At 40.7% G+C, this 10,504-nt stretch overlaps 1 non-coding gene across 1 annotated transcript; it reads left to right on the top strand.

Annotated features, from left to right (window-relative positions):
* The first annotated feature begins 6,093 nt into the window (after positions 1-6,093).
* Positions 6,094-6,200, top strand: LOC141662771 (small nucleolar RNA R71). The gene has a single exon (XR_012550864.1). It is a non-coding gene; the product is annotated as a small nucleolar RNA R71 (small nucleolar RNA).
* The last annotated feature ends 4,304 nt before the right edge of the window (positions 6,201-10,504 follow it).

The raw sequence follows: 10,504 nt of genomic DNA, 5'->3' as shown, positions 1-10,504 counted from the left end.
CCCTCAGTGGGTGGTGTATCAGGAGGCGGATATGCAGAGTCCTCACCAAAAACTGGCCACTGGATGTCAGCTCCAAGGCCTCGAAAAGTAGTCCCTAGCACAAGGGTGAGCTCCTGAGCAAACTTACTCTGCGTCTCATACACAACATCCATCCTCCGTGAAAACCTCCTATATTGGGCATCAGCCATCCCAGCACCCTCCTGAGCTCTCGAAGAACCAGCCTCATCACGCCTAGGCCTAGCCATAGTAGCACCTCGTGCTGGACGCCCTCCTGGAAGATGATAACACAGCCCATGCTCCTCGGGCTCACCACCGGTCCACTCCTGCATCGCATTTAGAGTCCCGAAATCAATAGAAGCGGCCGGCAACTGCAACTGCTCATGAGACGGCCACTGAACTCCCACCGCTCGGCAAAGCTTAGTAACAGTGGATGCATAAGGGATGTTCATGTGCTTAGCTCCCCTCAAAAACTTCAGAATTCCTTGGTAGATGAACTCACCAAGGTCCACATAGTACTCCTCATTCAAAATTCCCCACAACAACTGTGCTCTCTCAACTGTGACCTCGTGTGCATGCGAAGAAGGCAGAATATTAGCACAAATAAACGCATTCCATGCACGGGCATACCTGTTCATCGCGATCTTCGGAAAGTGACGATACTCATTAGTTCCTGTCTTGAAGGTCCAAACTGTGCCCGACCTACAGAGAGTAGCACAAATCAAATCCAAGTCAAAATCCTCAACAGTTTTCTCGTTCCAGTTCTCCTCCGTGGGCATCCTCTCTCGCTGGCCAATCACACGGCGAATCGCCGTTGGGTGATAATCCACCGTCACCCCTCGAACCACAGAAAACCCATTCTTCTCGGCGTTCGCGTTCATATAGAACTCGCGAACCACACTCATCGGCACTGCTTCAGGTGACTCACAAAAAGCTATCCACCCATTCTCAGCAATCATAGGTAACAACTCACATCCCTCCCCGATGGTAAAAATCCCCTCTCCTTCAGAATCGGCTTCCCCAAAAGCCTAGTGTACTCCTCCTCCGTAGCCCTATCATTCAACCGAGGCCTCACATCAGTACCCCTCGAAGAATCAACCGTAGGCACAGTGCTGCTGCTATCAATAGTCCTTGCTCTCTTGGGTGCCATTGAATCTGAATAAAAGTGCTTGAGAATTGTGTTTTTGTGTTTGTGAGAGAGTTTAAATGTAGAAGTTGTGTGGGAGATATATGGGATAGGTGTATGTATATATAGGGAATGGATTAGGGTAGAATTTGATTAGGAGTGGATTTATGGGTAAAAATCATGGGATAATGGGGAATGGGTGGTGGGTTTTATGGGCTGAAATTTGTGTTTTATTTTTCTGATTTTTTTTGTAATTTTATTGACTTAAAAAAAATTTCTGTCAACCGACCCCTGAGCGATCGCTCAGCAAAGCTGAGCGGGCGCTCAGCAGAGCTGAGCGGGCGCTCAGGGGGTCACTGGAAAAAAAATTTCAGCCTGGTTTTTCTGATTTTTTTGTATTTTTGGATATGTTATTTACTTCTAAGGGTTCCTATAACAACAAATCATGGGTTACCTCCCACACAACGCTTCTTTTTAGTCATTAGCTTAACGTTGCGTACCTTCCTCAAGTTGACAATAAAACGGCACTAACCACTTCTCGGTTTGCCGAGTCCCCATAGTAGTGCTTCAAATGCTGACCATTAACCTTGAAGGCTTGGTCCGGATCATTCTCAAAAATCTCCACCGCTCCATGTGGAAACACAGTTTTGACAATAAAAGGTCCAGACCACCTTGATTTCAACTTCCCAGGAAAAAGTCGGAGACAAGAGTTGAATAAGAGAACTTGTTGCCCCGGCACGAATAACTTAGGATGTAGCTTCCTATCGTGCCACCTCTTCACCTTTTCCTTGTACATTTTGTTGTTCTCGTACGCTTGGAGTCGAAATTCATCAAGTTCATTAAGCTGAAGCATTCGCTTCTTTCCAGCTGCATCTAGATCCAGGTTCAACTTTTTCAACGCCCAATAGGCCTTATGCTCAAGCTCCGCAGGTAAATGACATCCCTTACCATACACAAGTTGAAACGGGGACATACCAAGTGGAGTTTTGTATGCTGTTCTGTAAGCCCAAACAGCTTCATCGAGCTTTAAAGACCAATCCTTCCTTGACGGACAACCAACCTTCTCTAGAATGCGCTTGATCTCTCTGTTAGACACTTCCGCTTGACCATTTATTTGCGGATGATAGGCAGTAGCAACTCGATGATTCATATTATAACGCTGCATCATAGAAGTGAACTTACGGTTGCAAAAATGCGACCCTTCATCACTTATGATTACCTGAGGCGTTCCAAACCTTGTGAAAATATGCTTATGAAGAAAATTCAACACTGCCTTTGCATTATTTGTCGGTAGAGCTTTGAATTCTACCCATTTTGAGACATAATCGACTGTCAGCAAGATGTACTGATTGTTGCAGAACAAGACAAAAGGCCCCATAAAATCGATTCCCCAAACATCAAAGACCTCGACTTCAAGCATCACATTTAATGGCATCTCATCCTTTCTCGTCAAATTTCCCACTCTTTGGCAATGATCACACCTTAAAACAAACTGATGAGCATCCTTAAACAAAGTAGGCCAGAAAAAACCTGCTTGCAAAATACGAGCTGCCGTCTTCTCATCACCATAGTGTCCACCATAAACTGTGGAGTTGCAATCTCGTAATATCCCCTCCGTTTCACAGAACGGGATACATCTCCTGATGATCTGCTCAGCTCCCTGTCTAAACAAGTATGGTTCATCCCACATATACCACTTCACCTCATGCAGAAACTTCTTCTTTTGAGCTGAGGTCAAATTAGGAGGCAAAATATTGCTGACAAGATAGTTTACAATATCTGCAAACCATGGTTCTTCCTTCTGAACTGCGAACAACTGCTCATCCGGAAAAGATTCGTTGATCAATGTCTTATCCTGTGAAGTAGACTCGGGATTCTCCAATCTAGAGAGATGGTCAGCTACTTGATTCTCAGTACCTTTCCGATCCTTGATCTCTAACTCAAATTCCTGTAGTAAAAGCACCCAACGAATGAGTCTTAGCTTCGAATCCTTCTTGGAAACCAAATAGCGAATGGCCGCATGATCAGTGAATACTGTCACTTTTGTCCCAAGCAGATAAGATCGAAATTTCTCGAAACCAAAGACTATAGCTAAGAGCTCCTTCTCAGTAGTGGTGTAGTTCATTTGGGCCCCATTTAAGGTCTTGCTAGCATAGTAGACCACATGAAAGAGATTATTCTTGCGCTGCCCAAGAACTGCGCCTACCGTATAATCACTCACATCACACATCATCTCAAAAGGCTCTATCCAATCCGGTGCTGTAATAACTGACGCAGTGATTAAACTCTTCTTAAGAGTCTCGAATGCCGTCAAACATTCATCATCAAATTTGAAAGGCACATCTTTCTCGAGCAAGTTGCACAGCGGCTTAGATATCTTCAAAAAGTCCTTGATGAAACGCCGATAAAAACCCGCATGACCAAGAAAACTACGGATTCCTTTCACAGAAATAGGTGGTCGGAGATTTTCAATGACTCCCACCTTGGCTTTATCCACCTCAAGACCCTTGCTAGAGACCTTATGCCCAAGAATAATTCCTTCACGCACCATAAAATGACATTTTTCCCAATTGAGCACCAAATTAGTTTCCACACACCTTTTGAGCACAACACAAAGATTATTCAAACATTCATCATACGAATGTCCAAAGACGGGGAAGTCGTCCATGAACACCTCGACATTATTCCCAATCATGTCAGAGAATATAGCCATCATACATCTCTGAAAAGTGGCCGGTGCGCCACATAACCTAAACGAAACTCTGTGAAAAGCAAATGTGCCAAATGGACAAGTGAAGGTAGTCTTTTCTTGATCCTCTGGTGCAATACAAATCTGATTATACGCTGAGTAACCATCCAGAAGATAATAATACTCATGACCAGCCAACCTGTCAAGCATCTGATGAATAAATGGAAGAGGGAAGTGATCCTTCCTCGTGGTCTTGTTCAACTTTCGGTAGTCCATGCATACTCTCCATCCTGTAACTGTTCGAGTGGGAATGAGCTCATTCTTCTCATTTGCTACCACAGTGATACCTCATTTCTTAGGCACACATTGTACGGGGCTCACCCAAGAACTATAAGAAATAGGATAAATGATGCCTGCATCCATCCATTTCAGAATTTCTTTCTTCACCACCTCCTTCATGATAGGATTAAGTCTGCGCTGTTGCTCAACAGTTGGCTTACTACCCTCTTCTAGCAAAATCTTATGCATGCAATATGAAGGGCTGATCCCTTTGATGTCTGCTATGGTCCATCCAATAGCCGATTTGAATTCTCTCAAAATCCTTAAGAGCTTGTCCTCCTCACTACCTGAAAGGTCAGATGCAATAATAACAGGTAAAGTAGATGCATCACCTAAAAAAGCATACCTCAAGTGTTCAGGTAATGGCTTGAGCTCCAAGGTAGGTGCTTCCTCAATTGATGGTTTGAGCTTTCCTGCAGCATTCTTGAGGTCAGAAGTACCAAGAGATTCAAACGGCATGTCCAGCTTTCGCCTTTAGGGAGAAGCGTTAAGATATTGTAATTGTTCATTGCCAGCTTCATCATCAATATCAAAATCCCCCACTAAGGCCTTTTCTAATGCATCAGACATTAGCATATGATCGAGTTCTGAAGTAACCGCAGAATCAATCACATCCACTTTTAAGCACTCCTCATCTTTTGTAGGGAATTTCATTGCTTTGAATATATTGAAGGTCACATCCTGATCCTGCACCCGCATAGTAAGTTCACCTTTCTGCACATCTATCAAGGTACGGCCAGTAGCCAAGAAAGGCCTTCCCAAGATTATGGAAATCTTCTTATCTTCCTCGAAATCCAAAATAATAAAGTCTGCAGGAAAGAAGAGCTTATCCACCTTGACTAGCACATCCTCCACTATGCCCCTTGGGTAAGTAATAGAATGATCAGCCAATTGTAGAGACATGTAGGTGGGTTTTGGATCAGGAAAATCCAACTTTTTAAAGATCGACAACGGCATCAGATTGATGCTTGCTCCCAAATCACAAAGGCACTTGTCAAATGATAACTTGCCAATGGTGCAAGGAATGGTGAAGCTACCTGGATCTTTAAGCTTTGGAGGTAACTTTTGCTGCAGCACAGTGCTGCATTCTTCCGTTAGAGCAACGGTCTCAAGGTCATCCAGTTTCACCTTCCTTGAAAGAATACTCTTCATAAACTTCGCATAACTAGGCATTTGCTCCAGAGCCTCAGCGAAAGGTATATTGATGTGAAGTTTCTTGAACACCTCCAGAAACTTACCGAACTGCTTATCCAGCTTTTGTTGTTGCAATCTTTTAGGGAAAGGTGGTGGAGGATATAGCTGTTTCTCCCCTGTATTACCCTCAGGCAGAGTGTGTTCAACAGTAGTCGTCCTTGCTTCCGACGCTTTCTCCTTTTGCTTAGCTTCTTCATCTCTAACTTCAGCTTCTCCTTCTTTTGCCTTCTCATCATCAGTAACTTTCCCAGACCTTAAGGTAATAGCCTTGACTTGTTCTTTAGCTTCCTTCATTCCTGGTACTTCCCTGTCACTGGGAAGTGTTCCAGGTTGACGATTGAGCACTGCATTGGCTATTTGACCGATTTGATTTTCCAAGGTCTTCATAGAAACCGCCTGACTCTTGTACAACAGCTTAAGTTCCTCGAAATCAGCACTAATGGGTGCAGCTGCACTTCCCTGTTGAGGATATGATTGCCTTTGAGCATACTGCTGTGGTTGCTGGAATCCAGGTGGATTGAACTGTTTACTCACACCTTGCAGATATGGTGGCTGAATAGCATTCTGATTATTACCCCAGCTGAAATTTGGATGATTTCTGTTGTTAGGATGATAAGTAGCTGGCACAGGCTACTGTTGTCGCTGATAATTGTTCACATACTGTGGACACTTTCTCAACATTTCCTTGTAGCGTTCCCAAGCTTAGTGAGCACCATTATAGAAATTAGTGATCACCATCCAATCGGGCATTCCATGATGTGGACACTTTCTCAACATTTCCTTGTAGCGTTCCCAAGCTTCGCACATAGATTCTGTAGGTTGCTGCGCAAACTGAATAAGAGCACTTCTCATAGCAGCAGCTTTTGCCATTGGATAAAACTTCACCAGAAACTTTTGCGCAAGATCTTACCAAGTAGTGATGGACCCAGCTGGTTCAGAATGTAACCAGTCCTTAGCTTTATCCCTCAGTGAGAATGGGAAAATCCTCAGCTTGATAGCCTCATCAGTCACGCCATTATATTTGAAAGTACTGCAGATCTCGACAAAATTCCTTATGTGCATGTTGGGGTCTTCAGTCGCAGCACCTCCAAAAGAAATAGAATTCTGCACCATCTGAATAGTGCCCGACTTGATTTCAAAGGTGTTAGCTTGAATAGCCGGATGAAGAATGCTTGACTGAATGTCATCAATTTTAGGCCGAGAAAAGTCCATAAGAGCTGGATCGGCCGGAACAATACGATCACCCATGATTACTGGTTCTTTCTGCTCACTTCCTGAATCCGAATCTTCAAAATCTATCTTCTCCGAAATATCAAGAACTTCGTATGTCTCCTCAGCTGTATCTAAAGTCCTCTTGCGAGTATGAGAACGAGTTTGCATAAACGCTCGCTAAAGTACTTGAAACACAACCAGAAACAATAAGTAACAAATACGTCTTAATCACTGAGTCCTAACGACCAATGATGGTAAGTACATAAACTAAACAAATACGCCGAGACCCCGACAGCGGCGCCAAAAACTTGTTAAATACTTTCTAGTTCGTTCCCACAGAGACTCAGACTAATTATGTTTAATTAAACTCACTCACCAATGTATATTTACTTCTCAATGTTAAGACAATAACACTTAGATTTGTTAACTAATTATTAACTACAATTAACTACTAAAATTAACCACTTAATTAACACTTCGAATTAACAATATTAAAACACTCATGAGATCACAACTTCATTACTACTTCCTTCAATAGTTATTGTTATTACCCTTAGCATGCAACAGTGATGATATTAATCGAATAACATGAAACTGATAAAAGCCAACTTTCATTATACTAATACCATTCTACCAAACATCCACAATTAAGATAGAAGTTGAATATGCATCAATTATGTTGAGTCCCTATATGTCTACAGAAATTGACAACATAATGATTTAAGCACAAGTTATTCCTTTTGATTACACAGAGCGAATAAAACGGTTAGAGTTACCCACTGATCATGCAACATCATACATGAACCTATGCTAGCATGGCAAGTTCTAAATCTCGAGATCCACCGTCGCTTCACAAGAGATTAACACCCTATCTTATATATTCGTGACGCACATAAGACGAATACGCACAACCAATACTAGATATGATACAATCATCACACACTAAGGTATTAAACAACTAACTAAAGAATTCCATAGTAAATCCGTTACGACCCCATGATCACGATTAGCCCATGTTAGCACTTATCGTCATCATGGGTTCATATGAAAACATGATAAATAAACACAAGAGAATAATAACTAAACTAATTATATTAAACCAGAGTACGTCACAAGAGTAAATAGGTTCAAAGCGAAGAAAACTAGCATCCAACGTTACAACGAAATAAAGAATCACAAGAAAATATGCATCCTCTTCGTTGCGGTGTGCTAAAACGGCCTTCTTCCTTATCTCCTCCGCTCCTCGATTAATACAACGATTCAACACCCGTGAAACGTCTCTTAAATCTACTTATATAGAAGTCCCATAAAACTCAGATTACTCATAAGTTGGAAGCCAAACAGAAATAGAAGTCTAAAATAAATATTCTAATTTCTCGTCCCTGCGCGGCTGCTCAGCATAGCTGAGCGGGCGCTTAGCTTCCTGTGCGGCCGCTCAGCATAGTTGAGCGGGCTCTCGACCCCTACTGGAAAATATCTGATTTTGCTCTGTTTCTTCGCTGTAATATGCTCTTCCCATTCCTCTCGCAATGCTAGACACATGCCAAGGCTTATTATTGATGATTACTCCCCCGAAATGCAGCTATTACCCTGAAACGCACAAACACTAGAAAAACGCATCAAATACACAAAATACTTGATTTCAAGACACCAATTTAAGCTATTTTAAGACGTTCTAAGTGGTATAATATAACGACCTGTGTATTTTTGAATTATTTAAATATGTAATTGTGCAATTATGGAAATTATTAAATAAATAAAATATGTGTGTTGGTTTTGACCGCTATGTGCTGTTTGATTATTATCCATATGTGATTTACAGTGTACCGGGTTGTCCGCGCGATTAATTATGGGATCATATTGAATTGTTTTCACTTTCAAAAGTGGATTTAGTGCAAATTTATTTGCATAAATATTGGGAATATTTCTAAAATTGTTTTTATAATTTTATAATTACAATAATTATTTTTAGGATTTTATAAAATTGAGAAATCAATATTTTATTAATTATTTATCTTTAAATGATTTTCTTAGTATATTTAATGGTAAAATCCATATTTAATTCTAAAATTCTTCAAAAATTATGAAACTCATATTTATTTAAGTTTGAAATATTCTGAGAATTTTAAAATTATTTTGGAAATTTTTGAGATAAATTTCAACCGCGCGTTATTTCCCTTAATTATTAAAAGCGGTATAAAATTGCGTTTCAAACGTTATTCTTAAATTTCAAAATTTATGTTTTTGTAAACTCCGGGATATTTATGATATTTTAAAACTATTTTTGTAAATTTCGGGGACTATTTTCTTTGCACCTTGTTCTGTTAATTTTGAATTTCGGGGCAAAATAGACCTTTAAATCTTCACAATTATCCCGAATGTAACGTGTCAGTTTCATAGAATTTGTACTACCACGTGTTGTTTGCTTGCTGGTTTAACAGAAAGGATGAAATAAAATAAAATCCATATGAAAACACACACAACCTCCGTGTGTGCATCTCGGTTCTTCTTCTCCTTTAACCCTCAATTCTCTCCTCTCACTCGATTCCATATACTTCTGTTTCTTTCTCGACATCTCTGTTCTACTCCATAAGTTCTTGGTTGCTGCCCTTTTTTTAACGCGGCCCCTGTTTCTTCTTGTTCGGTCGCCGCCCTTCGCCGTTTTCCGGCGAGGTGGTGGCGCGTGGTATATTGCCTGAGCGTGTGTTGTGTATGTATACTCGCTGTGTGTATATATTCTTGTGTGCGTAGGTAGTTGTGAGTGTGTGTGTGGGCGGGGTTGTGTTTTCTGTGTGCAGCCACAGTCTGTGTTGCTTATTGCCTGTTGTCTTGTCCTTTTTCCGGTCGCATTCCGGCCATATGTTGCACGCGTGTCTCTATGCAGTCGGGTTATGAGTAGATTATTGCTCTGTTTTTCTTTCTGATTGGGCATTATTGATTGGGAATTCTTAATTATTTTCTGCAAGAATTAAATGAATAAATATTTATGAAATAAATGTTTCGTGCGGGAATGATTTTTTTTTATTTAATCGGTAGATTTTGCGTTTGACGCCCGGTTTATTCGGGAACTCTCGAAAATTTGCCGCCGTCGACGATGAGCCTCGGCGAGTCGACGGTGGACGGTGATGAATTTATTCTGAGTCCTAATACAAATAAAAATATAAAATGCGAATAAGAGTAATAATTAAACAATATCGGTGATTGTGATTTGGGTTGTCATTGTAGTTGTTGTGAATAAGAGTAATAATTAAACAATATGGATTAATTTGCCATATGTTGTCCGATTTTAGGAAAACTGAATTACGCAAACACAGAAACGTATCCGATGAATATCGGGACGTCGAGAGGCTATATATATGTGCGTGTTTTATACGAAACTTGATTGTATAATGTGTTGAAATATTTTTCTAAATCGATAAACCTGATTTCGTAAAATAAAGAGTATAAGTATTTTCTGAAAACGAACACTGAACCGATTTTCGAGAACGTGAACCCTAAGTGATACGTGTATTATTATATGAAGTATGTTACGAGTCGGATTTTGTTAACATTCGGGTAGACTGTTAGCGAGGATATGTCAAGCATAATCAAATGTCTAAGTTAGGATGTTTCGACCTTGTAGGTTCTAGTCGGAATGCCCGAGAATTGGAATTGGACGAAAGATAGTTGATGGTGAGTCGAAAAGCTCAGGAAGGTCCCAATCAAAGGACTTGAGTGTTGAGGTCGAATCCAGAGTGATATAGTGGTTGGACGTAAAAGCCTAAGCCGCAGAGTTGGCCCAGAATTGATCAGTAGTAGTTGTAAAGCCTTGTAATGCAAGTACTTCCAAACTTTTCCTTAAGATATATCGCAATTATTTTCGAACTGTTTCATAAAATGTCGCTCTTATTCAAAATGACTATTGGTTATATTGTAAGTGCATTAAACTATTTACCCTTGAATCCATG

This window comes from Apium graveolens, chromosome 5, assembly GCF_009905375.1.
Source record: "Apium graveolens cultivar Ventura chromosome 5, ASM990537v1, whole genome shotgun sequence".
In the NCBI taxonomy this organism is placed as follows: Eukaryota; Viridiplantae; Streptophyta; class Magnoliopsida; order Apiales; family Apiaceae; genus Apium; species Apium graveolens.
Note: the sequence above shows the minus strand (reverse complement) of the source record. Positions and strands in the feature narration are given on the sequence as shown.